The sequence below is a fragment of the Poecile atricapillus genome, chromosome 22, assembly GCF_030490865.1.
Source record: "Poecile atricapillus isolate bPoeAtr1 chromosome 22, bPoeAtr1.hap1, whole genome shotgun sequence".
Lineage (NCBI taxonomy): Eukaryota > Metazoa > Chordata > Aves > Passeriformes > Paridae > Poecile > Poecile atricapillus.
In genome coordinates this window covers 3,627,043-3,652,990 of record NC_081270.1, presented here as the reverse complement: position 1 = coordinate 3,652,990, position 25,948 = coordinate 3,627,043, and the positions used below count along the sequence as shown (strand labels likewise).

The 25,948-nt window shown below is 46.4% G+C and overlaps 1 protein-coding gene across 3 annotated transcripts in view; it reads right to left on the bottom strand.

The window, feature by feature from the left end:
• Positions 1–25,948, bottom strand: part of PRDM16 (PR/SET domain 16) — a 284,274-nt gene that overhangs the window by 210,336 nt on the left and 47,990 nt on the right. The gene's annotated exons all lie outside the window — the stretch shown is intronic.

Sequence of the window (25,948 nt, the reverse complement as noted above, 5' to 3'; positions counted from 1 at the left end):
CCAAAAACATCAAGTGTGGACCTTCTCTTTAAGCCTCCAAGAGATGTAATAAAAAACATAACTAAGGGCTGCATTCCAGCTCTGGAAAGGCCACTGACATCCTTCAGCTGGTTTCCCAGAATGGGACAACCTTGGACACTTTGAGACCCAAACAATATCAACGAAAAGAAAGGAAGTCTCTTCCATTTCTTTTGCACCTTGAGTTCAAAGATCTCAAGCACTTGGGCAATGTCCACACCCTCACTGCACCAGGGAAGGAGTGACATCCTCATTTTTAGCAATAAACAGCCTGAGGCACAGTGAATAACAGATCTTATGGTTCCTAGTCAATGCATAATTGGGGAAAAACATTAATATGAACAAAAAAGCCATGGAGTGGTTGACCAGTCACACACTCCGTGCACAGCCCAGGTCCCTTCCTGTGCCCCAAGCCATTAAATATTAACAGGATGGCTGCAAACTGAGTGCCTTCTGAAAGAAAAGATGACAGGACTTTCCACCTTGAGAAATAGCAGGAATTTACTCCATCAGACTCCAGTTCCTTCCAAACCCCCGAGGATACTGCCTGCCTGGTTGGATCTGCTGCAGAGAATAGGGGTCGAGAACATCCCATTTCTCCTTCTCTCACTCTCCCAGAGGGGGGAACCATCTCCCCCTTTTACTTTCCAGGGAATTCTGAAATAAGAAATTGTCCCCAGCATTTTTATGTAAATGGGTTTTTCTTGATTAGTGGATGGGAGACCCTCACACAAAAAATTCCCAAATTATCTGAAATCTGCTCTGTTAAATCAAGCACCTCTATAGGCTGAGGTTTAACAAGACAACTCTACAAGAATGACTATTAACATGGCAAAGCCTACTTTTATCTTGTTAACATCAGATGTGCAAATAAATCTTTCATCATTTACAACTTTAGATTTCCTGTGACTGACAGTTTGCAAGCTGAGTAGTGAAAGTCAGGTCATTTGACTGTCGCCCTGAAAACTCAGCTTCTGAGCTTGCTAACATAGTTTTCTAAAGACTTTCCCAGGACAGTAACTGTAAACATAGATATGTGTACATTCTTTCTGTTACACGTCTTGTGATGGACATCTCTCATGGCCAGTGCAGTGAGAAAGTGTTATCCTGACCATCCAATCTCTGGCCGTGGTCAGAAACCTATAAATCCTGGAGGGAAAAATAAACTTCTCTCTTCTCTTCACCACACCTCGACCTGTGTCCGTGTGATCTATTCATCTTCAGCGGTAACATTTGACTCCTAAATTTTTAAAAATTAATTAATTAAATCATCCCCCTAGTTGCTGCCAGACAACTAAAATTCACTTTTGAATCCATTCAGCCTCTTCTTAAAGGAACAAAGCCATGAATGTTCCCCCAAAAGCAGTATCTGTGATGGATAATTTCCCTTTATGTATGAGATCAATGGATATGGGTTCAACATAAAAATCACAGTTCTCATTTGGGAGATTTACATGAACCCTTTGCAGTCCTACTTTATAGTCAAGCAGAGGAGAGTTAATTATTTCTCCAGAATTTATCTTCTAAATGGATATTCAGTGGCTCTGTTATTCACCCTACTTTGCAATGAACTCTGCACTTCCCTACTTTCCTCCCAGGAAGAGGCAATCGAAGACAAAAGCCTGCAAATGATAGACAAGGGCAGAGGCCATGTCCAACTTTGATATCTTGTTGATAACGTATTGTACAATTAGATCAATTTGACAATTTCCATTATGGCTGATAAAATATTTATCGAGCCTTGGAGATGATGTCTGATCCCTGTGCCATTTGTTTCACTAATGGGGGAGATATTTACCAAATCAGGGGAAAGCATTCAAATTTCACATCCTCATAGCCTCCCCAACATTAGATTTGCAAATTACTGGCTGAAGCCATAAATTACAGCAGAGCACAGCCAGGCTGATGCCAGGCTGACAGGGTAGGTGGATGGCTGGCGATGACATTGTTTCACAGGAGCATTAATCATAGCAGCAAAGAAAATACTCTCAAATTGGTCCATAAGTCTAAATATTAAGGAATGAGAAGTGGGTTGCCGGGAGATAGCTTTAGCTGCAGCTGGAAAATTAGGAAATGAAAAACCCTTTCTATTATTTAACAAATCATCTTAATAATGTTTTATGCCGTGGTGCCAGCAAGCAAAGGAAATTCCTATTTTGCCCATTTGCTCTTTATCCTCATTGCTCTTTAATAGGAATATTAATAATCTGAGGATTGGTGCAGATGTAGCCCGAGCTGTATTTTTCTTCTGCTGTAGCTTAACTAAAACCAGTATAAATACTGAAGGAAAATAGAATTTTGATTTCCATGTTCAAACCGTTTGCTTTGTCAGCAACACCAATGGGGGCTTGAGCTCCTCTTCTGTTCTGCTCAAGGTCAAGCGCATGCTTACTTCTGTGCAGGCCAAACTTATTAAAATCCTACAAATCAGATAAACAGCAGAATCCAGTTTACCATGGATGAGAGAGAGGCCTGTAATCTCAAGGAGAAAAAAATACAGGTATCATTGTTGATTAAGTACGAGCCCTGCTGATTAATTTAAGAGCAAAGCACCACCTTTACAGGGGTGATTAGACAAGGAACAGGTTCAAATGCTCCATGCTCAGGGCACTGTCAGCCCTGTGCCTCCCAGCACCCTGGCCCAGGGTTGCTCAGACACCACTAAAATAAGTTGAAGGTGACATATTTGTCTGGCAGACGTAATTAAAGGTGTAGTGTTGGAGCTAGAGGTCAGAGTTGCAGAGTCCTAAGGCAAAAGCACTTGGAAGGAAAGAGCTCAGAAATAAGAATGAAGAATGAGGCTGCTCAAACACCTGACACCTCTCAGTGAGTCAGGGGAGGGGATTCTCTCTAGTCTGCTCTCATGAGATCCCATCTGGAATACTGAAAACACTTCTGGTGCCCGCAGGATAAGAGCATGGAATTGTTGGAGAAAGTCCAGACAGGACCATGAAGTTCCCAAGGGATCTGGAGCGCCTTCCCTATGGAGTCAGGCTGGGAGAGTTGGGAATCACTGGAGAGGAGAAGGTTGTATGGAGACCTCATAGCACCCTCAGGATCTGAGGCAGCTACAGAGAAGGAAGAAGGACTCTAGACCAGGAGCTGGAGTGGCAGGTCAAGGGGGAATGGGTTCAAACTGAAAGAAGGGAAGTTTAGGTGAGATATTAGGAAGGAATTCCTCCCTGTGAGGACACTCAGGCCCTGGCACAGGGTGCTCAGAGCAGCTGTGACTGTCCCTGGAATCCCTGGAAGTGTCCAAGGCCAGGTTGGACAGGTCTTGGAGCAACCTGTAATAGTGGAAGGTGTCCCTACCCATGGCAGGGGGCTGGAAAGAGATAAGAATTAAGGTCTCTTCCAACCCAAACTTTCTGTGATTCAAACTAAACTTGCAAAGCTTTATCTCTCAAGCCTGATGTTCAATTTTTTCTACCTTTCACCAGTAAAGCAGGTCACAGAATTCAGAATTCCCAACAGGGTCCCAGCTGCTCAAGGACTGTGCCTCGATGTTCCCACTGATGGCTGGATCAACAAACCCCCACATCCAGGGCATACCCACATCTTCAGGAAACTCCAGCTGTTATTCAGTGCCTAAATGGCATTTTGGGGTTTTGGGCACACCACTGGTGTTAGGCATGTATACTCACTTTAAAAATGCATTGGAAATTTAGAGGAGAGTTCATAAAGGACCTTGAGCAGGAAAGTGTCAAATGAAATGCTAAGAACTGTGTTTGCCTCTGTCAAAACCTTTAGCACTATCTCTGTCTGCTGGATTTGTGGGTTCCATCAAAGGACCAGTACAAGGTGACCATAATGGTCTTCTGTTGTGTAGCTGCTCCTCCCCTTCCCAAGGGAAGATGTAATTTCCTTTTTTCACTAGGGAAAAATGTCTTAATCACCAGGGCCTGCAGACTGTCAACCTTTCTTGCTGAAGCAGCTCCTCCTGCACAAAGAGAGACAGCAGGAAATTGTCCCCATCAGTTGAACTATTGCCTAAAGGTTTGAAGATGTTAATAGACTGTGAACAAGTAAAATCATAAATAATAGCTGTATTTCCTCAGCAGATTTTCTGAAATCCAAAGAACCTTTATTCAGTGTCACCAAAACAAATGACATGCTGACAGATGAACAGGAGATGCTTCACCCCTCAGGTCAGCACCTAATAGGGAGGGATTTTGCACAGAGGAGTTACACAGGCAGCACATCCCAAAACAGGGCCAACTTTTGGGGACATTCTGAGGATCCACATCTCTCCCTGCACACCTGGAGCACTGAACTGGATGGTGCTTTTTAACCTCCCCAGCTCCCACTGTCACCTACTTCCTCTGCTCCATGCCTGCTGAACGGTTCTTACTGGTTTATACTGCCCTAGGCCTATAAAATGCATTTCCCTTAGGCCCATAAGATGTATTTCTCCTAGGACTGTAAGATCTGTTTTCTTTAGGCCTGTAAGATGTGTGTTTTCCTTAGGCCTGTAGGATATATTTCCCTTAGGCCTGTGAGATTTATTTCTCTTAAGCCCATAAGATGTGTTTCTCTTAGGCCTGTGAGATGTATTTCTCCTAGACCCACAAGGTGTATTTCTCTTTGGCCCTTAAGATGTTTCTCTTAGGCCTGTAAGATTCATTTCTCAGCACAGGACACCTCTCACATAACCTCTCCTTTATGAGAGGTCACATTTCAGCACAGGAGAAAATTCACCTCTGAGCTCTCTGCCAAGCCTTTGTCACCCTTTAGATTTGTTATATAAAACAAGAGCTGGTGGTAGCTTCTCCCAGGATGTTCTGGGGCTCAGGAAAAAAGGAAAAACTCCTTATTGCTCAAAATCTGGCACAGCTTCCCAAAGGCACCTTCATGCTCATGATTCTGCATTTTGCCAGCCCACCACAGACCCAAAGCAGCAATAAATCCATTCCTTCCAGCCCCTGACACCCTCACCCAGCTATTCCCAGTGCCAGGAGAGAAGCTGCTACACCTTTAAGAGGGAAATCTGCAGGCAGTGCTGCCTGTTTGGTTTGAGATAGCAAACTTATTGTCCTTTGGGCTGTCTGGCAGCCCCTTGTGTCCCTTGGATTTATCTCACACACATGATGCAGCTTTGTGGAAGGGATCGGGAGGGACTTTGCATTCCTCTGGTGGGATGATATGAGTTTCTATCTAAATCTGTTCCATATGACCCACCTCACATGGTTGGTGTCTCGCCGATTCACTTGGAAAGGTCAAGGAAAGTGGTTCAGCTGAGGCTTCAAAGTCAAGGGGTTTGCTAATAACAAAGAAAACCCTACTGATAGAATTGGAACTTCATAAAGGTGCTGTGAACACTCCTTATTCTTTTGCATTGATACATTTTGGGGACAGAACAGGCACAGGTGAGGCTTCACCTGTGGAACTGCGGGTGCAGTGCTGAGGGTCTCACAACCTTCCTTTGGAGATGGAGCCTTAAAACAGTCTGGGATAAATAAAAACTTCTAAGTCCCACAAAATCTGCTATGTCAAGAGGGCTTCTCACCAGGTTTCTAGCAACTAACAGCACTTTCTGGACTAACTGAGACACTCTTGCTTTGCTCCTGGCCCAACAGAGCTCAAAGTTGTGCAGAAAAGTGGACCACAGCCTACAAAATGTAGAAATTGAACAAATTCAAAACCATTCCTAAAAGCTTCCCAGGTCACTTGTCTCAATAATGAGCTACTGGGAGCCAGTGACAGCAACTGGGGCCAGCAGCGACCCCAGGTTTGTTGAGCAGGTTGCCCTCCCCATGCCATAACCTTGATATTCAAATCAACACCTCCCAACAACAAACATCTCACAGGGGATTTATCTCTGGCAGAGCAGTTCTCCTTTCTCTGTACAGCACAGCTTCACACTGAGTGCCTCCACTCCCATTTATATTTTTGGGATATGATGGCAGACATCATACCCCAGGATCAGTAAAGCAGAAAACAGACAATATTTTTTCAAGGAAAGAATTTGAGGAAGGAATGTAAAGTACACCTAAATTTTTTTTTTTATTGTATGCAATGATTTCTAGAATTTAAATCTCCCCAAAGGGTTTAGATTTCAAATCATGAAAAACAAAGCAGAGAAAGAAACAAGCAGAGGACTAAGTTTTAGCCAGGGCTGCTGCATTTTCTTATTGCCAGGGTCTGAAGATCATCAACAGGGACAGAGCAGGGAGAGGTAAAATGCTTAGGGATATTTCTCTGAGCTTCTGATTTCAGGGAAAAGAAAATCAAGCTTATTATTAACCAGCAGGTAAAAAAAGGTTCAGGTAGCTGCTTTCTATCTTCTTGTTTCTGCTGAAATTGGAACAATAGCTGTGCTGCAGTTCTGTGCTTCACCTCTTCGGGGGAATTGTAGGGAACATGGAAATACCTGGTTCTCATCAGGCAATACAACCCCTCGGATTACCAGTGAGCCTCAGACAGTGATGCTGTTTAATGCCAGCCCTCAAAACACAAATCAACCCAAATAAATTTATGAAAACCACCATACTTAAAAAAACCCCATAAATCTATATTGCCATTGGCTGGGACGATTTGAGGCTCTTATGTCTGAGCACAGACAGGCAATAGAAAAATTCATTCAGAAGCACTATTAGAATATCTGATTATTTCTACCAGTTTGGATGGTAAAATCCATCCAACCTCTCTCAATCAGGTTTGACACTCCTACTTCATTCTTGGTCCACAGACCCAGCCAGGAAGAAGAGGGAAATTTTTAGGACAATGCCATGGGCTGAGAAATATAATCATTTGCAGTCCTCACGGTGTTGTGTATGCATGAGTAACTTTTGTCCCCTCAAATGAAACATTAATAGATTAACAACTGGCCATCTCCAGAATCAGCACCTTCACTTCCTTCCTGATGCAGACACTTTAAAAATTTCCCTCTTCCGTGTGCCTGCCATGAAGAATCACAGCAGGTTTGGGTCGGGAGGGACCTTAAAGCTCACCAAGTGCCATCCCTGCCATAGGCAGGGACCCTTTCCACTGTCCCAGGCTGCTCCAAGCCCTGTCCAACCCAGCCTGTCCAACCAACACTTCCAGGGGTCCAGGGGTCCAGGGGCAGCCACAGCTGCTCTGGCCACCCTGTGCCAGGGCGTCCCCACCCTCCCAAGGAAGAATTCCTCCCCAGTATCCAACCTGAATTCTTCCTCTTTCAGTTTGAACCATTCCCCCTTGTCCTGTCACTACCTGCCCGTATAAAAAACTCCTCTCCTTCATTTTTAAGCCATTCCAGGTACTGGAAGGCTGCAATAAGTTCTCCCTGAAGCCTTTTCTCCTCTGTGCTGAACATCATTGGCAGCCTCAGCCTGGCTGAAGCTCTCAGAACACCAAAGGTGAGATTTAGGAGGTAGAATTAATTTCAGAGGCCACATGAACATGCAGAAGCCAAAGTGGCCTCTGTCACCACACCTTTAGAGCAAGTAGTGCTGACACAACAAACTCAGGGCTCCTTCACACCAGCACTGAGGACATCGCCCCACTTTTTCCCCTTGTCTAGAGAAAGCTTTCATAAACTCCTCTATCCAGCAGGCCTGGTGGGTGGCCAGTGATTTCCCTGCTGCACTGGCAACTCCGACTCCTAATCCCCCTGCTAATTCCTGGGGCTGATTCGCTTTGCTGGCCATGGATAAGTCGTGTCCCCAGGTCCCGCACACGGTGACCGGACACCACCTCTCCCGGCTCGCGAGCGAGCTCTGGGCCTGAACAAAAGGCAGCCTGTTTGGTCACCCTTCCTTCAGAGAGGCTTAAGAACATTTTTGTCATTTTTGAACAGCTAATATCTTGCAGAGGGGGGCAAAAAAAAAAAAAATTAAAAATTGCCTAATCTCTTTAAATTTAATCTTTATTTCTTGAAAAATCTGAGTGCAGATGCTTAGCGCAGGACTATGTTCCGTTAGACTAATTATGTCAAGATTACCCACAATGGTATGACTCCACCAACTCAATTTAAATTCCCTCCCTCTTGTCCCTGAACTTGCACTGTTTGGAATTTTGCTCCCTTTTTCTCTTTCCTCCCGCAGACAGAACAAAGTGTGTGGGCAACTATTAAGAAAAAGAACCAATAAAGAAATAAAACACCTGAGTGAATGAACACCAGAGGGAATCACAGAATCCTGGAATGGTTTGGCTTAGAAGGGACCTGAAAACTCATGCAATTTCATCCTCTGCCACAGGCCACCTTCCGCTATCCCAGGTTGCTCCAAGCCCCATCCAACCTGGCCTTGGACACTTCCAGGGGTCCAGGGGCAGCCACAGCTTCTCTGGGCACCTGTGCCAGGGACTCACCAGCCTCACAGGGAAGAATTTATTCCCAATATCCCATCTAACCCTGTCCTCTGGCAGTGGGAAGCCATTCCCTGTGTCCTGTCCTTGTAAAGGACTTTCCATCTTTTCTGTCAGCTCCTTCAGGCACTGGAAGGCCACAATTAGACCACCCTGAATCTTCTCCCCTCCAGGCTGAAAAACCCCAATTCTCTCTGCCTTTCCTCCCAGCAGAACTGCTCCATCTCTCTGATCATCCTGGTGCTTCCTCTGGACTCTCTCCAGGAGCTCCAGGTCCTTCTGTGCCACTGAACCTAAGCTTTAACCTCACTGCCTGTCCATTTCCCCTCTAGACAGCCCCAGGAGCTGATTTCACTGTTTCTGTGAAATTATCCCCACAGAAATCACCAATTCAGCTGGAAGGACTCATTCTGCTGTGTCCTCGCAAGCCCTGGAGGTGCAGAGATGCAGGGAACAGCCAAAGTGTTGGTTCAGAGGCTCAGCCCCACATGGCAGGAGCAAGGACAGCTGAGGTCCAGCTGGGCAGGCAGAGCACAGCTGGGACAGTTCTGCTGGCCAGGTGACAGGAGCACAGGGGTGACAGCAGCACAGGGGTGACAGCAGCACAGGAGGTGACAGGAGCACAGGAGGTGACGGGGACATTGTCCCGAGTCCCTGCAGCAGCCCTGAGGTGCTGTGTGCCACCTCCTGCCATGCACAGCAAAACATTTCAAAGAAAAGCAGAAGCTGCAATGTCTGCTTTAAACGTTTCATAACAGATTTATGGAATCACAGAATATCCTGAGCTGGGAGGGACCCACAGGGATCATCCAGCCCAGCTCCTGACCCTGCACAGACATCCCAAGGTCCCACCCTGTGCCCGGGAGCGTTGTCCAAGCTCTCCTGGAGCTCTGGCAGCCTCGGGGCTGTGGCAGCTCCCGTTCCCCTTTGGAGAGGATGGTGCCTCAGTGAGGCAACACAACACCAACACAAGCACTGAGGCTGAAGTTTATTCCTGCTCACTAAACCAGCACTGCAAAGTGAGAAAGAATTAGGTGAATTGCTCATCTGTTATTATTTTTAATTTTTCTTTCCTCAAAATACAAATTTTAATGGTTGGGACGTTTTCACACTCTGTTAAAATGCCTGAAACAAGCTGGAATAATTAATTCCATGATAAACAACCACGGGAGGAAAAGGTGTGAAGTGCCTGGGGTGGCTCGGGTATCACTGGGCTGGGTGTTTGCTTCTCGTCACAGCCAACTCCTGATGACCAGAAACAACCCTCAGGAAAGCCTCTATCAGAAATTCCGGTTATCTTCAGGGTAAAGGCTTTGAGAAAGTCAAAGGTTCCCCAGGATTTAAGCAAGAGCAAACCCAGAGCAGCTCATTTTTCATCCCACAAATGTTTAAACACAAGCATAACTTTACACACTCATTCACCCAGTGATGCATATCAAATCTGGGCTTGTCATTTCCTTTCCTTAAAAATATGTTTTATCCGACTTAATGTGGAATTTATTTAAGACACAAGATCAGTTATTAATATGTTCTTTCAATTTTGGGAAGATATGAATATCTCCTTTGGCTGCACGGCATAATAGTCCATTTATCAGTGACGGAAGCCTCTGGAGGGATGAGAGTTTTTATTTCAAATACACTTTAGCAGTTATTGGAAAAGATTCAGCGTTTCTCTGGGAGAAATATGTCATGAAAGTAGAAAGATGAGGGAAATGCCTGTATGCAACACAGGCTTTTCTCTGATAGCAGCCTGGTGCCCGTCTGGACAGATCCCTGAAGACACAAGAAATCCCAATTAAATCATGAGTGCAGAGCTCTGCCTACATGGATCTGATGTCTGGATCAAGACCCTGGAATGTTAGCTTCGAAATTTCCCTGGCAATTGCATCACATGGCCTCCTGATATAAAAAACTTGAGCACAGGCAAGAATTTCCCTCCTCTTTCTATTTTAGGGACTTGTACCTCTAAAGGAAAAAAAATAAAAAAAGGCAAAGATGGCAACAACAGAAACCACCCAACTTTAAAAAAATCGAACAAACAAACAAAAAACTGCTGCATTTTGCAGGAAAATTATGAAAGAAGGGAATCTGAGGGGTCAGTGAGCCAAGGAGTAGCTGATTAACTTCAGTCTGGTAATATGCTCCAATATTTCAGTCAAATCTGTGGCATGAAATACAACATGAAATACAACACATATTTGATCTCTCTCACACTAACTTAGAGCAAGGCAATAAATATTTCCCTGCAGAATAATTTCCCTGTAAGCAGAGATTTACTGTAATCCAAATCACAATTTACTCATTTCAGAGCATTAAAAGCTCATCAGCCTCTCACTGGAACTTGAATCACTGGAAGAGGATCCCACAGCACAACTACCAGACAGTATCCATAGGGAAAAAAAACTGCTATAGATGTTTTATCCACTAATTTGGGGGCATGGGGCTGATTTTAGTTCTCTTTGTAACCACCTAGAAGACAGGAAAAAATAAGATTATTAAAAGGAAAACAATAAACAATGGTGGCTTTTTAGTGACTGGGTGGTTATGTTTAGAACTAACATTTCCAAACTCAAATTGACAGGAACTAAACACAATCAGGCTTGGGTCAAACAAAACTTCTGCAAGTAAAACAATGAAAACTCTACTGGCTCCAGCAGAATTCCCTGCCTTGGAAAGGTTAATTCTCTCTCCTCACTCTCACAAATCCATAAAAAATGATGTGTTCGCTGCATCAAGAAGTGGGGAAATAATATCTTCCCAATAAGCCAAAAATTATGTGCAGCAAAGAGGATATGAAAGAAAAAGTGTGCAAAAAAGAATTTGGGGAAGGTGGAATTCTGGCAAGTCCAAACACAGGTATTAATGGATTTTTTAATAACTCAGTGCCACACAGGAATAGGGAAGCACCTGCCAAAAGCACAGCAAGGTCAGGCAGGTGTCACATCCACGTTACAGCCCGAGAAATTCTGTGAGCGCTGGCTCTACTTCCCCAGCACCACCCCAGAAATGCTCTCAGTGCACCACTGAGGGGTTTATGACTTGCTTTTTCCTCTGGTCAGTTTTCTTTTCTCTAGATGTGTTTGTTTTGTTGCACACACCACCAAAAATAAACACAAGCGCTTTGGGATGCCCACGCTTCTCCCCTTCCCCACCAGCCTTCCCCTGCTCCCGCTCCGGCCGCGATGCCACAATTATTTGAGGGAGGAGAGTGTCAGAACACACTCGGAACGACTCAAATCCCTTGGCAGGCAGAGCAAACAATGAAGTGGGAACGTGTTTGTGTAAAAATCCCTCCCTGGGAGCTCCTCTGGCTGCCGGCAGCCGAGCCGGGAGCGTGGCCGGGCACCCCTGGGGGCTCAGTCCCCACCCGCCCCAGCTCAGTCCTGCGAGAATCCCGCTTTGACCAATCCGTTCCCTCTCATCCTCATCCCAAAACAGCCCCTTTCCCTGCCAGGGGGGTCCTGCCCGTGCCCAGACCCCTGGAACACTGGTGCACATGGGTGAGGGACGGCCCTGGTGGCAGTGACACGAGGGCTGGCCGCACACCATGGCCCAGGCACAGGGAAATACACAATGTCCTGAGCTGGAAAGGACCCACAAGGATCGTGGATCCAGCTCCTGGCCCTGCACAGGCGCCCCAAAATCGCACCCTGGGCATCCCTGACAGCTCCTGGAGCTCTTGGGGCTGTGCCCATTCCCTATGGAGCCTGGGCAGTGGCCAGCATTCCCGGGGGGAAGAACCTTTCCCAAAATCAAAGCTACACCTGCCCTGGCACAGCTCCAGCCATTCCCGGGTGCTGTCCCAGAGCAGAGCAGAGATCAGCGCTACCCTTCGTGGGGAAGCTGCAGCCCCTGAGCTCCGTCCTCAGCCTCCTCCAGCTGAGCACACCGAGTGCCCTCAGCCACTCCTCGTGCGTCCCCTCTGGATCCTTCCCCATTTTTGCATCTCCTTTTTAGACACTTTTCTGGTTCTTCTGGCTGCCCTGGCCGGTGCCCACAGCCCTGTGTGCTGACCCTCAGCCCCAGCCCCCCACCCAGCCTGGGACCCCCGGCCGCCCCCCCAGCCCCCCGAGCGCTGCTCCCCTCCAGCTCCCGGGGCAGGTCAGAATATTTAAACAGTTGTATATTCACAGCCCACAATGGAGGGACGAGAATTACCCAAGGACAGGGTTAGCCGTGCGATCAATGCATAATCAGATAACTGCTCCAGCTTTTTTACAAGTCTTTAAGCAAAGATCAGCCACTCAAATTCTAATTCCTTTTGCTAATTAAGCAGCCTGTTAATTGCTCTCGGGGTCTCTAATGCCATGTCATTATGCTTTTTAACAGCCTGCTTGACATCAATAGGGCTGCGAGCTCCACACAAACAAAGCGGGCACCCAGCACTTACTGAATTAGGCGGCCGCGGGCGCTGGCGCTGCGCCTCCCGCGGGCGGCACTTCGGTACCGCGGGACAGCACCGACCTAGCCCTGCCCAACCTGCCCAACCGGGCTGGACCCGCGGGCAGAGCTGCAGCATCCCCCGGCCCCACCGCCCGCAGCCCCGGCTCGCCTTCCCCGGGACAGCCCCAGCAGGGACGCGCCTGACTCCATCCCCATCCTCATATTCATCTTCGTCCTGATCCTCATCCTCGTCCTCATCCCCATCCCGATCCCCGTCCCCATCCCCATCCCCGTCCCCACCCCCTGGCCCCGGGATGCTCTCAGCACAACATGTGGCTGCAGCTGAGCGGCTCCGGTTTCCGCAGGAATGATCCCTCAGGAATTTCCCCGTGAGCCGCTGAGTGAGGGGCCGTGGCTGCCCCACACAGAGCAGGGGCCGGGAGGGGCGTGGGGGGTGCCCACATCACTCAGGTGACACTGATTCCACAGGGACACGCACCCAAAGACATGGTGCCACTTTCCAATCCCACTCCCGGGATGCTGCACCCAGCAGCCTGAAAGGCACAGAGCCCCTTCCCAGCAGGAGGAAGAGTGAGCGAGGAACTTCTGTGCCCAGAGCTGTGGCTGCCCCATCCCTGGAAGTGTCCAAGGCAAGGGTGGATGGGGCTTGGAGCAATCTGGGATAGTGGAAGGTGTCCATGTCCTGCCCATGGTTTAAAGTCCCTTCCAGCCCAAACCATTCCCTGATTCTTTAAATTGCTCTTGGGGTGTCCCCAGGCTCCCCACCAGCCCATGCCAAGCTGGGGGGATGCAGACCCTGAAGCTCCCAAATTGCTGGCTTGGGCACAAGGCCACCACCACAGGGGACTCCTGTCCCCTCAGGATGAAGGCAGAGGGAGGCCTGGATTGAGGAAGGAGCAGCTGTGGATCCAGCACCATCAGAAGGTTGTGACAAAGCAAAATCTGCACTCCCTGTCCTGGCACTGGGGACATCTGATCCCAGCCTCAGCCCTCGGGCACTGCAAAACAGAGCCCTGGAGCTTCAACCACCTCAGCTCACATCTTATGGCTGCTTTTATCCCTGTGTTTGATGTGGACAAACTGAATTCATCCTTTTTTAATGTCCCCACTTTATCTTGCAGCAAAAGGCCAGAGGTGCCCTGCTCAGGTGCAGGTTCCAGACAGCGGGATCACTCTGTTTAGCCCTGAGAGCAAAACATGACCATCAGTTATGAGAGGTCAAGTTAGAACTCTGCCCTACAAGCACTCCCAGAGCCTGAGAACTGCCCTTAGGAATTTCAAATTGATGTGAGATCACCCCAAATCACAGACATCTTCCCTGGGAGTGAGCAGCCATCGTTCATGTCACAAACAAGAAAGGAAGGAAAGCAAGAAAACACCCTTGATTTCCCTGCCTCTCAGGAATAATGTTACAGAGATTTTGGCATCCTGAACACGCCAAGCTCTGCATGACCCAACGCTGCAGCTGAAGAGTCGCTATTATAATGCATGGAAAATACTTTCAGTTCTACTCAGAATGCACAAACTGTCTTATGTTGCAAACCAGGGCAAGTCTGGGTAAAATATAAAGCCACGAACAAGTTGCTAGAGCAGACAGATCTGCACTGGAGCAGAGTCAGAGCAAAGTAACCAAACCAAGTGTGAGTCGTATTGGATCTGCCCAATCTCAGCTGTTACTTCAGTCGTTGTTTTTATATCATTTATAGAAATCACCAGTGAGCTGAGGGAGGAATCCTACATACAAAGATACATCAAAAAAAAAAAAAAAACAAACCCAAAAAACCAAAAAAAAACAAACAGGAACATGAACAAAAAAAAATCATGTCTTAGGAAAAAAAATAAGTGTAGAAAAACACCATCTCTTACAAACATTTCTTTCTTAAGAAAACTGAGGATACAATCTTGAAAATGCTTATTCATATTCCTAATTTTTTACCAGCCCAAATCATGTTCATTTAAGGGGATTTAATGTCCTCATATGGGAAAAGCTAAGCAGTGTTAAACCACAGGTACAGCACTTCCAGGTAAAAAGATTATGAAATAAGAGTTCTTCTAAACGAATTATTAAAGCATATTTTTGTATTTTGCAGCAGAAAACTGAAAATGCTTTAGCACTTGACAAAATATTCATTTGTAGGCAGTAGATTTTATAAAATGTTGAGCATCAGTTATAGGAAAAAGAAATAATTATTCTTAGAAGCTAAATTAGGGATGACTCTTTTCTCTTGAGGACCAGATGTTTGCTTTCCACTCTCAGGTTGTTACTGGCACTTGGTGCAGAAATTTGGTGTTTGAGCAAAACAAATTCTAGCTGGGAGCTGATGCCGCTGTTCTTGGGATCTCAGGGCCCAGGGCTGTGACAGAAGGGATCTTTCAGCACACAAAAAACAGCACTTGGGGAGCTCTCACAGGTAATGAGAGGGTAAGAGACTCAGGCTTGGAGATCTGAGTCTGGGATGCCCCTCTGCTCCTCCTCCTCCTCCCTCCCACCCAGGCTCCATAACAGACACACTGAGCTGACCCAGTGGGTGCTGCCTGTGGCCACTCATCATTTTTAAGCTCCAAGCAGACAGAGAAAGTGTCAGGTACACCTGGCAGGAATTTTGTCCAATTTTTCTCAGTTTTTCTCCCAAAAGGTGCACCTCAAAGCAGTTAAAAATGTGGTGGCAAGGGAACCTGGGCTAGTGAGAATGGGAATTTTAACCAAGGTCCCTCTCACTGGAGGTAAATCCTGTCTGGTTGGGAAACACCCTCCCCTGCTCTCCTGCTAGCAGGGAACTGGAGTTTGTTGCCCCAGGACCACTGCTCCTGCCTAGGTGGGGTTGTTTTCAGGTGGGTCACAGGTTGAGGGAGAGCCAGCTTTAAATGAAGTTAAAAAAAAATAAAACCCAGATTTTATTTGTCCAATTCATTGGGTATTTTGGAGATCAAATCTGTCTTGATTTTGGTGTAAATGCTGAAAGTTGTCCACTTTGTCCGTTGGCAAATTTAACCCAAATTCTGCTCTTTTTTCAGGCACAGTGATTTGTTCCCCACTGTGCAGCCAGCCCAGCTGCACTCACACAGCCCTTCCCCACTCCTTTTTCATCCTCTCCCCTTCTCTCCAATGCAATCCATCTTTCACTCGCCTCTTCCCCCTCTCTTTTCCCCCATTCCTTCCCCTGCCCGTTCTCCAGCGGCAGCAGCAGCAGTGCCCTCACTCGCACTGACAGTTTCCATCTGGCTGCTCTCTCCCTGTGCTAGCTGGGCTCTGGGAAGCTCTCCGTGCTGTCCCCTTCCCTTCAGCATTTCCTCCAGATTCTGCGATGGCTCATGCTCCTCCAAAATTCAGGATGAGCCCAGAGCTCTCCACAGCCTGGTTGTGTCCCAGTGCTACCAGCACAATTCCAGGCTGCTTCCCTTCACCCTCTGCCTTGTTTTATTGCTCTGCAGCTCGTACCAAACATGCTCAGTTATTACCTAAATTAGAGATCCATTTCAGTTTTATTTCCCGTTGGTTTTTGAGGAAATTTTGGTGCATCAGGATGAGACACAGAAATATTTAATGTGTGACCTTCTTCACTGAAGTGTTGTCTAAGGAACAGCAGCTCCTGGTATCACCCAGAATTAACCCTTTGCCTCTGACTTAATATCTAATTTAAAAATGAGGCAAATCAGCCAAAAAACTACACGTCTGCCATCTCAGATATGCTGCTGTCCCTAAGTGGAACTAATCTGAGGTCCCTGTGAATGCCTATTAATGCACAGATATTTATGTGACAGGTAAAAATGTGCGCACGCACACACACACACACACACACACACACAGAATAATTTTCTGCATCTCCCATGTCTGCTGCAGGATGGCAGCACAATTAAGTCACCGTGACGGAGACAATTATCCCCAGAGCCAGTAAAATGAGATGTCCACAGTGAGCTGCAGAGTTCTGAAACATGTGGGAATAGAGTACAGAAACTCTGTAGAGTCATGCAGCTAATGAGCAATAAATACACGCTGGCACACCCTCATCAATTTTAAAGTCTCGGTATGAAAAGAATGTAATTAATTAAGATATGTTGATTTATAAGAGGTGACATAACAAGATGGATAGAGAAATCTTTTCCCTCCAATCTGTCATGGTTTCTTTCTAGAAGACAGCCCAGCACGTGATGGTCTCTCCTTGGGCAGTCACAGAAATCCTGAGTTTGGGTTGAACTCCCCCCACCATCCTAAAGAACTCAAACTTCCTTTTCAACACTCATTTGCATTTGGCACAATTGCATTTAAAGCAAAACCATTTTTAAGACAGAAAAGGGGAAAAAAAAAAAGAGCTGAAAATAATTATATTTAGAAAAATCCTTTCCACTTTCCCCTGTCTTACGTTTCTGCACTTGGAAACACAGCTCCATTTCCCTTTCTCCCCTCCCAAGTCAGATGACTTTTTTTGTAACTTGGCACACAGACAGTCTGGTATAAGACAGGGCTGGAGCATTTGTTGAGTCAAGATGTTTAATTTTTTTTTCCCTCACATAATGATCCTTTTTTCCCTCCAGCCACTTGAGTTTTGTTTATGTTGCTTGAGCCCTAAACTAATACATGAATTCTCCTCCCTGCCAAGATGACAGCAACAGCACCGGGTGGGATGAGCCAGAGGAATACACTCATTTTTAAGGAGAGAAAGTATTTTAAAAGACTTTTTCTCCAGTTGTGACAAATTAAATGCATTAAAGGAAACAACTGCTGTTGTTACCAGGCTCCAAGGAGGAACTCTGTTTTCTTTGCAAGCACTTGACTTTTGCGAGGGGGCACTTTGCTCCTGTGCCAACTCTGGCTTAGATATTATTATTCTTAGAACAAAAGGTTGCAGTAATTAGAATTGGGGAAGTTGAGCTCAAAGAGACAGAGCCATCAGATAAATTTGATACCACGGAGTGGTTATGAAAGGTGGGATTTTTAAAAGCAAGAAGAACTGCTTCAGTATATTGGGTTTATCCTGTCAGAAGAAGATGAATGAGAAGTCCAGCTACTTTCACTCAGGCCAGACATGTAAACCTTGTACTTAATGACTGATGAGAGAAATTTTTTCTCTTCCAAATGCAGATGGGCAAATCCCTCACAATTAAAAAACACAAGAAAATCAAATTTTACCAGGAGAAAGCAGCACTGTCCAAATGTTTCCTAAGCAAGAGCTTTAGGTGCTTATTGAAGGCAAAAAAAAAAAAAGAAAAAAAGCCAAACAACATTTCTTCTAATGTGATCCATATTCTGCCACATGCACATTTAATATAAAAGTTATGTTTGATATATGCCGCTGTAGCATTTTTCTATTTTAACTGAAAGCCTTTTGTTCTGTCAAGATTATGGGAGGATTTGCTTTCATTTTTCATGATGTTTCACTCAATACATCACCAACATTAGCAGGGTTTAATAAGCACCCACCTTCTCTTTCCCCCTGCCCTGGCCTGGCCCTTTTGATGCCATTCCCCAAAACCCCCAGCTGTTCCCCACACTTTGGGATGTGGCCTCTCAGTACCCTCTCTGGGGAAAGGATGAGGATGAGGATGAGGATGAGGATGAGGATGAGGATGAGGATGAGGATGAGGATGAGGACGAGGACGAGGATGAGGATGAGGAGGATGAGCCCACCAAGTGTGGTGGCAGAACCACAGTAAGCAAAATGCTTTGCAGCTGTAAGCGCTGCCCGTGCTCTGGTGGCCGTGCTGGGCTCCCCTGGCTCCTTCTCCCTGCTGCAGATTCACATCTGTTTCTCTGCAGTTTGAAACTGTGTTCATTTTTCACTGCTGCCCTTTGTCCCACACTCGCTCGCTCCCGCCAAGGGCTTCATTTCACTTATTCAATAAGCGAGAGGCACTGCAGGCTGGGGAGAGCTTTAAGACAAAGCTCAAACTTCTATTAGGCCTCAACAAAAATGTTTTTGTTCCCTATCAAGGCACTTTTCCCCCACTGCTCGTCGTTGGCTTATTTTGTTTTTCAAGAACACTTGCAGCCTGCGATGGCCTGAGCAACACAGGGTTTCACAGCTTTAGGACAAATAAAAAAATAGATGCAGCAAAAAACTGTGTTATCATTAGCAGGAATACTTTGTAATAGGAAATCCCATTTGTCCCTTTTTCCTCTGCAGGCTGTGGCTGGGAATATCCACAAACCCCACTGCAGGCCCGTGGCACAGTTGCACTGCCGAGGGCCGGGTTTCTCACCATGTGCAAGCTGCAAACACACGCTGTGATGTCTTCCTGGCTTTCTACACTTGATATTGGGAATGAGGAGAGAACTCCCGACTGCCAGGCCATCCCAGGCTGCTCCTGATTCTTCCCTCCAGCCCATCCTGCCCTCTCAGCACTGATCACTGTCACACACCAAACTGAAAGGAAGAGATCACGTAGCTTTTTCCCAACAAGAGATTTTTGACACATTGGTGAGTTCATTATTTCCTGTTGCTGATCTAAATAGCAAAGAGCTGTTCTTTGGAGAGGGAACAGCAAGGATGACACTTCCAGCACTCACAGCTTAATGGCCACACATGAAATGATCAAACTCTTGTGACTGAGCTCATTTTGCCACAAGCCCATGACTCAAATGCAAGATTTTTCATACCAAATCACCCTCCCACTATGGTTCCAGGGTTATAAATCCTCTTGTAAAACTATGAGGTTTGGGAAATGTTTCCAAGTGTGTGTTCCTCAGGCTCAGGTTCCTGCCAGTCCCATTTTTCCCCTTGCTGTATTTCTTTAAAAGCACTCCACCTCCATCTGGCTGAAGCTCATCTGATGCTACAACCCAGAGTTACCTGCATGTGTCTCCTTAGGAATCACATCCTATTTTACAGCTTGAGGCTTTAAAAAGCACAGAATATGAAAATTCAACAACAAATGGATTTTTATAATTACAATATTTAAAGAGAAAGTAACAAATTACACCAAGTTATCTATGTTTGTTGGTTCAGTGCCTCTCCCCAACTTTCACCTAAATATTCTTTGGGCCAGGAGGAAAAGTCTTGCATGAAATCAGAAGTGCTGCTCTCTGAGCCTGGGGTGGGCTGTGCTGGTGCTTTCTCTGCTGGGGAAACACCCCCAGAAACACATCCCATCTAATCCATGGTGTTCCCCATCACCACCCTGTGTCTCACATCCTCCTGCCTCACTCTCCTGTTCCATGAGTGCTTTGTTAATGAGGAGTGGGCACCGTGTTCCTCAGCAGCAGCCACAGCGCTGCAAACACGAGTGAGGAGTGAGCACTGCTCCCACCTGCCCTGCTTCCCTTCGGAATTTCTCTATTTCTCCCATTCCTGCTCCATGTTACTGCAGCTGGACTGGTCACACTGTTCAGTCTGGGCTTTGCCTCATGACAAAGAGTTTTAGAAGGAGTTATCTCAATATCCAACCCACTTTGCAATCTCCTGACTATCTCAGCTCTTGTTTACCACCAAAGTTTGGAGTGTGGATGGGCTTCACAATGATATTTACACTTGTTCCAGGTTCTGGGAATTCCATAAGCCAAAGTGAGCAACTGGTGAGAGTAATGAGGCTTCAGAAGAATGAAATTGGTGGCAACTTGCATCCCATGGGAGGGGTGTTGATGATGGAAAAGGGAAACTTAATATTTGTGAAATTAAATAATGCTGAATAAACAAAAGGTCCAAACCAGACTGCATCCATCTTTTTAATTATTTTGGGTTTGGTATGTTGGCTTTTTTTTTTTTTTTTTTTTTTTGTAAACTAGAACCTGACTCTTAAAAGTATTTCTATTTTCCCCAGGCTCCTCTGGGACACAGAAGCCTGATATTAAAAGCCTGAACATTGCTCCTAGAGGCCCGGGAGGGGTTTGGTTGCACAAAGTACCTTTAGAGAGATGAATTAATGCCTTGGTCTTCAGACAGCACCTCCACAAACCTGCCAAGTTTCCATCTCAGGGGGATTTAGCATCTGTTGGAGAGGAGACCACAGGGCTACAAACGGTCAGAACTGGGAAGGGACCACCCGGGTTCATGGGTAAACTGGGAGAGAAGGGAAAGGCTTGAACAGAATTTGGGAGAAAAAAGCTGCAGGCTCACTCAGGAATCTTCTCTTGGTCACCAAAAATGGAAGATTTCCCAAAAACATCATCCAAGGCTTTAAAGAGTCACATATCATCTTCCTTAATAGAGTATAAAATATTCAGACCTATATTGGAAAACAGGGAGAAAAGAGAAGGGGGCAGGGGCAAAAAGGGGGAACTGGAGCAGCTGATTTTTGATTACAGGAACGTTTTTATAATCTGACAGCTTTCCCCAAGAGATCTTCACAGGCTTTCACTTGTTGAATCTGGTCAAATAGCTGTACTTCACTTTATGCTGCATTAAAAATAGTTAAAAGAAAGGAAGGAAAAAACTAACCATAAAACATGTCTTTGAGAAGAGGTGGCTTTCCGTTCTCTTTCTACCCCATCCAAGCTCTTAATATTTACACTTTAAATTGTCAGATTCTTCCCACTTCTTCCCATCCCCGACTGCTCAGCATCCCAACAAACCAGCGCATGAATATTTACAAAGAAATTTGATTGAAATATCATTCCGAGCTGGAATATGTGAAAGATAATTAAGAAGGCTTGCAAAGGGACAAGCCTATGCCCGGCTCTCCCGTCTGGCAGCACAATGGGCCACCACTGTGGGAGCTGGCCCGGTGGCACTTCATTCATTCATCGTTCCCCAGGCCTGGGGAAAGGACAAGCGCCGCTGACAGAGCCCGGCTGGAGCTGCTCGGGAAGAAGCGGCAGCCGGAGCAGGGCTCGTCCCGCTGGCCCGGCATGGAATCCACCCAGGAATCCAGCCAGGAATCCAGCCAGGAATCCAGCCAGGAATCCAGCGGGGGAGCTCGGAGGAGCGGTGGCAGCGGGGATGCGGTGCCGAGGCAGGAAGCGGCATCCCCGCGCCGGCTGGAACAGCATCCCGAGCTCTGCTCCCTGCCGGGTATCCCTGCCAAAAGAGCCGAGTTTTCCCATGCCGTGTCCTCCATCAGCCCATGTTCTCATTCGCATTCGGGCCACAAGGAACACAAATGAGAGCGGCGCGTTCGAGGCGTTTTCACTTGGCCAGCGCCACGCACAAACTTCCCTCGCTGCGAGAGCTCGCTGCCGCTGCCTGACGCCACCGAGAGCTCGCCATGTGAATCCTGCCTCTTTCCACAGCTCCTGTTTGAGACAAAATCCTCCTGAAAATGCCAAAATTCGTGCCACACACACACAAACACAAACAGACGGGACTGCGGATCCCCGGTGCTGCGCAGGTGAGGAATCCTTTGGTCACAGCCAAGTCCATGCTTTCTCGTTTTCCTAAAGAAAACTAAATCAGAGGATTCCTCTGAGCTACCTGAGCGGGCAGTTTGCTCGAATTTATTTTATACATCAACCGGCTTCAATTAATGCCTCCATGAAGCAATCCATTTGCTGCTGAGAGGAAGGGGGAAAGGGATTTCTTGGGATCCTCTGAGCTTGCCCCCACACCCCCACCCACATGAGGAGCATTTTCTCTGGCCCAAGCAACCCTGTTACAAGGGAAGAGAAGCCAAAATAAATGCGAAACTCTTCCTTCTCCTCCACTTTCCTCTAGCACACGTTATGCATAAATTACAGAGCGGGGTGGGGGGGGGGGGGGATGGTGGAAGAGAAAAGAGAGTTAGAGAGAGGTTTCTGTTTGTTGTTTGGGTTAAGTTGCTGGTGTTCAAGAAAATCCAGGAAAACTGAGGCGACATTTGAAATATTTGTGAAAAGGCTTCACTTTCTCAGTCTCAGCAAATCATCTCCATGATTTTAGTCCAGTCTGACAACCAGAAGCAGTGAGATCATGGCAGTAACCAAGCCAGCCAGACAATACCGAGACTAAACTTCTCTCTGCCTGCTCCCCCTCCCACAATTCACCTCCAGAACCTGATTTTAAGCCAGGTCAGCCCACTCAGAGCAGCAATCCTCAACTGGAAACCCTCTCTCCTCCAACCTCCCTGCATTCAGGAATGAAGGCAAGGTAGATGAGCATTCCCTCTTGTCCAACACTCTTAGAAAGAGGAGGAAGGATGTCAGTCAAAAAAGTATTTAAAGAGCAAATTCCAGCTCCATGATGACTCCCATGCCTGAGCAATTCCCTTTCAGCTTCCTCATTGCCCTCGGAATGTGTTATTGGTAGGAAATTATGGGGGCACCAGCAAGGTGGGTAGGCAGGGATAGGGAGCACAGGTTTGGGCAGGCTCTTCCTTTATGGAACGGCAAAGGTAGGAGTTGAAACCCAGCCCTCCCAATTCTCCATTTATCCTTCTGCATTGCACAAGGCAGCACAGGAATCACCCTCTCTCTGAGAGCCAATCTTAAATAAATGAATTTATTTTCAAATTATTTTATTTTACAAATCGTCCGCATTGGTTGTTACAACTCATGTACATTTTAACACCTCTGTGCCAAGTGAGAGTACTTGATTTTAATTAAATCCTACACTATGAAAAATATTTATGTTGTTCATAGCTAAATTTCTCCATGACTTATTTCTATATATTTTGCTTGGAATTTTATTTGGTTTTTTTATTATATAGCCTTCACATAAACTCCACCTTTCCATAGCATAGTTATACATATGTATATAATTTCTAAAATAGCAGCTTGTTAGGCTCTAATAAAAAATACTTGCTGGGCCTTCCAAGAAGTTCCTTCAGGTTAGATGCCTATTTATCTAAAATATCAAATGTGTAGAGAGAAACACCAACAGAAAGCGATAGGCACACCAGAGGCTTCTTTCCCTCCTCCTTCTGAAGAGACTTTAAAGCTGAATAAACACCTTGGAAAAGCACAAGCAATAGAGGGATCTCCTGGGTTCTGAACCTGACCTTTCCAAGTTAAAAATACACATTTTCCAGGCTGATCCTACAAACCCTCCCTCACAGGAGCCTTCCTGCTGATTCCATGTGCTGATTTCACATCAGCCCGTCCACAGGATCCATAGGATGGGATCTCTCAGGCCACACTGGAGTTTGTTAATTCTTCTGTTTTCTGGAGCAGGCAAAATCATTCTCTCCATGCCTCCTCAGCATTAATTCCCTGCTCCTGGTGATTAGCATATAAATCTAAAAGCATGTGTTGGGAATTTTTTTTTTTCCCCATATTCAGTACGACATTAATCTTATTAGCTCAGGTAAACAACTAACAGCTATTAAAGAGAGTGCAATTTATCAGGAAGACGTTAACCCTTCGGAGCAGGAGTGTGGATTTCACAGAATCCCAGAATTTCAGAGGTTGGAAAAGTCCTCCAAGATCATCAAGTACAACCTGTGACCCATCCACACCTTGTCACCCAGTTCCTCCAGGGATGGGGAATCAACCTCTTCCTTGAGAGGCCCATTCCTAATCCCTGACCACCCTTTCCTCTCTGAACACCTAAATGCTCATCAGGAAACTCTGATGACACCTCCCTGCTACGGTGCAATGAGTAAAATTGCACATTTAGGGCTCGTGTCCCTCTCCACGCAGTGCAGCCCCAGCCAAGCCCTGGGGTGGCTCAGGCTCCTTATCAGGCACAGGGAAGAGGCTGTGCAGTCCCTGGAAAGGAAGGAAAGAGAGGAAGGGTGCAGCCAGGCTGGAAAAAGCAGGACTCTGAACTCACTAATCGTGGGGAGGAGTCTCCAGAACCCCACTGGGAACGACGCAGATGAACCAAAGTATATGAGTATTTATTTAATAATTATTTAATATTCCAGTATGAAATGGAATAGCTGTGGCAGCTGGGGATGGCTTTGAGGCTTGTGCACCAGCACTTATCCAGGTGCCCTGCTCCTGGGAGAGCAATCTGGGCTTTTCCCTGTGTTCTGGGGAGATGGAGATCTGTACACCCTGCTCGGGAACTGGGGGTGACTCGCACATCCCTAGCTCCCGTCCTGCCCTCTCAGTGACATTGTGGTGATGCAAACGTGCACATGCTGTCACCGCTCCTCTTTCACTGCCATGAAACAGAGCCCTAAACTTCTTCTCACCTCATCCCCTGGGAGCTCCCTCTCCATCTGTGAGGATCATTCCCATTTAGAGAGTCCATAGACCATGTCCCCCCGTCCCCTGCACTCACCATTCGCACGCCACAGAAATTTTAGGTCCTCAGCACAGCCAGCAGCTGAAAAGAAAGAGCTGGGGAATACAAATCCTTATCCCTACACCTTTGGTGGCTCCTGATAGTGGAAATGTGGCCTTAGGTGAAATGGGAGTCAGCCCAGGTGGTGGGAATCCCCCCAGACAAGGAGAGAGTGCTTGTGGAATAGCCTGAGCATTCCTTGGACATCCCACTTGGCTGAACCTGGCATTGCTACCAGAGTCTGGAATCCAAGATCCAGACAGGAGGTGCCTATCCCAGACCACTGCCACCTATTTTTTCCCCATATGTATGAAAACACCTGTTTTTGCTGAAGAAGTGCCACATTTCTGCACCAGCTGCTAAATGGCACAGAAAACTCCTATCCCATCAGATTTTCTGAGCCCCAGAAAGTCAGTTCACATAGACTGAACCCAGCTGATACCAACTGGAAGTTTGGGGAACAGAAGTGAACAAAGACAGGAAAAAAATGTATTATTTTTATGTGCACAGCCTCCTTCAAAATCCTAGAAATAAACCTCTCTTTTCTGTCTCCATAACTCCTCAATTTCCTCAGGGAAGACCTTAATGAGTCACGTATCAGCTTCCTTAATAGAGTATAAAATATTAGGATCTATACTGGAAAACAGGGAGAAAAGCGAACAGGACAGGGACAAAAAGGAGAAAATAGAGGAGCTGGGAAAAAATAGAGCAGGTGGGGAAAAAATTCTGTGAAAGAAAAAGAAAAGAGAAGGTTTGGAGGAGAGGAGCAATGTGAACCCAGCGCTTGGCAGTGCCCAAACTCCACAAAGACTCAGACTCTGCCCCATGGCCATTTCCAGCAGTGAGGGAAAGGTGCAAAATGGAAATCCCAGCACCCAGAACTGCCCTTGCAGGCTCAGCCTGGGCTTTATAGCAGCACTATCAGAACATCTCCCTGCCTGGCCTTGCCATTCACAGGGGCTGCAGCTCTCTGGCCTGATGGAGTATCGATCTCCCGGAGTGCAAAGTCCAGCATGCCATTAGTCCAATCTGTTTCCAAGCTGACACAATCCCGTCATTTGTCATCTTCTCCTGTCCTGCTGTGTTTGTTTAGGAGCAGGATATTTGCTTTATCTGTCACTTCCCAATCCTCACTGTATTCTTTGCCTGAGACGGAGTTTATT